Source organism: Pteropus medius, unplaced genomic scaffold (genome assembly GCF_902729225.1).
Source record: "Pteropus medius unplaced genomic scaffold, Ma_sr-lr_union100, whole genome shotgun sequence".
In the NCBI taxonomy this organism is placed as follows: domain Eukaryota; kingdom Metazoa; phylum Chordata; class Mammalia; order Chiroptera; family Pteropodidae; genus Pteropus; species Pteropus medius.
In genome coordinates, this window is record NW_024344240.1 from 4549045 (window position 1) to 4553398 (window position 4354).

Sequence of the window (4354 nt, forward strand, 5' to 3'; positions counted from 1 at the left end):
TCACTGTCTGTCCATTCTTCCCCAACTTAGTTCAGTCCCTCTACATCTCTTCCTAAAACACCACCACAGTGACCTAAGTGGTCTCCAAGTTTACAGACAGCTGTTAGTTTCTTTTTTAAAGCCCAGACTTAATAAAATAAAGCCTTCACTTTTTAAATTCCCATGGCTACCCCACTGATCACATATTAAAATTTAAATAGCTGAGCCTGATAACTATAACCGACCACACAAAATCCGTCACCAATCTACCTTACTTGCTGCTGCTCTCAATTTTCCTTCCAAGATTCTAAAATCTGGCCACCAAATTCCTTGCCAATTCCAACCACACTAGACTACCAGGCCCTGGACCTTGCAATTATTCTTTTTGCTGCTATCTCTTTAATGAAGACTTCTCAATAAAATTAACATTCCTTTCCCTATATTTCGTCAGCACTCTGTCCTACTCTTGGAGCAAAGTTTTGAAAATATTGTAAGTATTTGTTTAAGTGTTCATTTCCCTGAATAGATTAAGAGTTCCTTAAATCGTATTCATCTCTGTGATCACTGCAGCGCCTAGTACAGTGCCAGGCAAACATGTGCAATAAATGATTGTTGAATGAATGAATGCATAAATAATGCATAGTATTGTTTAAGACAGAAAGCTTACAAGCAAATGATGATTCCCTAGACCAAGAGATGTAGCAAAGCAAATTATCATCCTATGGGAGCCTTTTCCCAAAAGTAACAGAGAAACCAGATTCCTTCTATAATCACAATCACTTTCCAAGGAGGCTGGGTCCTATGAAAAGAAGGCTTTGTTTGACTGGTTTTGTCTTGAAGAATGCCATAATGGAATTTTGTATGCAAAGATGAACCAGGAGTCGAGTGTAGGTGCAAGGGCTAGAAAGAGCTGGATTGCTCGACCAAAAACTAAATGCAGATAATTTTCAGTGACAGGATATTTCATACAAAAAGGAGTGAGGAGGAAGAATTAATAAGAAATAAATAGTGGAATCAGTAAGTAACATGAGCCTAGGCGTTCTGGGAGAGGTAAAGTAGCTGATGACTTTTATGTATATCCCCTAAGGAAATTCTCACACACGGTTTTGAAAAAAATAAAAGGAATGTTTATTGCATCTTATGTGTGATAGCTAAGACCTAAATGTTTATTAGCAGGAAGATATATATATATATATATATATATATATATATATATATATATATATACATATATATTCACAATAGCTGGAATACTCATAACATCCAGCAGTTGAATGAGCTATTGGCTACATGGATTAGCTGCTGAATTAAAAAAAACAAGTTTACGGCCATGCCACCCTGAACAAGCTTGATCCCGTCTGAGCTCAGAAGCTAAGCAGGCTCAGGCCTGGTTAGTACTTGGATAGGAAACTACCTAGGAAGACCAGGTACTGTAGGGGTAAAAAATAAAAGATAAGGGATTGTAAGCTGACAAGTTCCTTGCAATCTGTGATGTCAACCAAGGATTGTCTCGCCTACAAAAGTTTAAAAAAAAAAAAGTTGAAGAATATTAATACAGTTTAATATCAATTATGTAAAGTTAAAAACATAGAATATTATCATCTATACTGAGTCTGGCTATACTGAGTCTGGCATACCTCATTTTATTGCACTTTGCTTTATTATACTTTGCATATATTGCTTTTTTTCCCTACAAATTGAAGATTTATAACAACCCTGCATCAAGCAAGTCTATTGGCACCATTTTTCAACAGCATTTGCTCGTTTCATGTCTCTGTCACATTTTGGTAATTCTCACAATATTTCAAACTTTTTCGTTATTACTACATTTGTTATGGTGGTTTGTGACAGTGATCTTTGATGTTACTATTGTAATTATTTGGGGGCATTGTGAACTGTGCCCATATAAGATGACAAACTTAATCAATAAATGTATGTATTCTGACTGCTCCACTGACCAGCCATCACCCCATCTCTTTCCCTTTCCTCCAGCCTCCCTGTTTCATGAGACACAACAATATCGAAATTAGGCCGGTTGATAACCTTACAATGGTCTCTAAGTGTTCAAGTAAAAAGATGAGTCACTCGTCTCTTACCTTAAATCAAAAACTAGAAATGATTAAGCTTAGGGAAGAAGGCATGTCGAAAGCTGAGATGGGCCAAAAGCTAGGCCTTTTTTACCAAACAATTAGCCAGGTTGTGAATGCAAAAGAAACATTTCTGAAGGAAATTAAAGGTGTTACTCCAGTGAAAACACAAATGATAAAGTAAAACAGCCTTTTTGCTGAAATGAAGAAAGTTTTAGTGGTCTGGATAAATCAAACCAGCCATAGCATTCCCTTAAGCTAAAGTCCAATCCAGAGCAAGATTCTAATGTCCTTCAATTCTGTGAAGACTGAGAGAGGTCAGGAAGTTGCAGAAGAAAAGTTTGGAGCCGGCAGAATTTGCTTCATGAGGTTTAAGAAAATAAGACGTCTCCATCACATAAAAGTGCAAGGTGAAGCAGCAAGGGCTGATGTAGAAGCTGCAGCAAACTATTTGGAAGATCTAGCTAAGATAATTAATGAAGGCGGCTAAACAACAGATTTTAAATGTAGATGAAATAGTTTTCCATCAGGAGAAGATGCCATTTAGGACTATTATAGAGAGAAGTCAATGCCTGACTTTAAAGCTTAAAAGAACAGGCTGACTCTCTTGTTAGGGGCTAATGTAGCTGGTGAATGGTTTGTTGAAGCCAATGCTCAGTTGTCTTTTTTAGACATAATGCTATTTTAGACTACAGTATAGTGTACTCATAACTTTTAAATGCATGTGGAAACCAAAAGAATGTTTCAATTTATTGTGATATTCACTTCATTGTGGTGGTCTAGAACTGAACACACAATATCTCCAAGGTATTCCTGTATAAGTAAAAAAAGTATAAAAACAAGCATGAGAATAATAAACATTCAGTTTATGAGATAAGTTATACACCAGAGGAGAAAAAAGAACAAGGTCAGGGAGGATTGCACAGGAAACAACTATATCTATAATGTTTTATTTCTTTAAAAAGACCTAGCGAAAAAAAATATGGCATAATGTTAAGATTCACTGAGTCTGGGTGGTGGGTACATTGGCCTTCATTATATTATTATCTATTTGTGCCTGTAAATTTTAAATATTTCAAAATTTGAATTTTCTCAATTTTAATCCGAAACAGTAGATAATTTAAGGACATTTAAGTTCAGGAACATTAACTCTAAAATTGTTTGCATTAAGTCTGAAATTGTTTGCTCTCCCTCAATCCCTACTCCCACTAACATTCTCCTAAAATTTCAGAAAAATTTCCTATACATACGAGAAGTTATATGCATAATTTTTGTGGATATTATGGGAGGCAGCTGATATTATAAGATCCATCCATTCATTAGCATAATCATGCTAAGCAAAATAAGACAGACAGGGTAAGTTGAAAACCATATGATTTCACTCATATGTGAGATATGAAACTGAAAGCAACAAACAAACCTGACAAACAGACACTCATGGACACAGACGGTGGATTAGTGGTTATCAGAGGGAAGGGGGAGAAGAGGGAGGTAGGGAGTGGTAAAATGGGTCAAATATTTGGAGATGGAAAGAAATCTAGCTTTGGGTGGTAAACACACAATGCAATATATACATGACATATTGTTGAATTGTACACTTGAAACATGTTTGATTTTATTAATCAATGCCACCCTAATAATTTTAATTTAAAAAAAAAAACAGGTGAATAAAAAATGTATAGACAAATCTTCAATACCAACTAAATGTGTTATATACATACTGACTCCTGTCTGAGTTTTTCCCAAAGCCCACGGTTAGGACCAGAGAACAGATGGATGTAGAATGAAGTGAAGTATATGAATTAGGTGATAATGTCTATTTCACACATTATCTAGTAATTTGTGAAGAGCTGGGGATTTTATGATTTATTTTGAAGCCCTATCAAAATATTTCTCTTAAAGCATGCTCATCAAACTGAATTCATCCAAGAGGTCACATCAGAGTGGCAAGTGGGCACTTTTTCTGGGTGCCTGGAAGGATGGTGGGGTGAGAAAGAAAAGTCAGAGGAAGTTTTGAATGAATCACTGAAGACAGAGAATTGGTAAAACTGGGATGGAGGGACAATGGTTACTGAAATACTTTAGATCATCACAGGCCTCATTTTGATACGAAATCTCCCAAAGATCATTTTTTGCATCTGTATCAAGCTTAACCTGAGACTTCTCCACCTTCTCCTAAAGTTGCCAGGTAAGTAATTCAAGAGAAAAATAGAAACAGTTAATTGATTCTTTTCCTTTTTTCTTCTTTCTTTCTTTTCTTTTCTTTCTTTCTTTCTTTCTTTCTTTCT

The 4354-nt window shown here is 35.6% G+C and overlaps 1 pseudogene; it reads left to right on the forward strand.

Moving 5' to 3' along the window:
- Nucleotides 1–1299: 1299 nt before the first annotated feature.
- On the forward strand, nt 1300–1418 carry LOC120607536 (uncharacterized; annotated as a pseudogene).
- Nucleotides 1419–4354: the final 2936 nt, after the last annotated feature.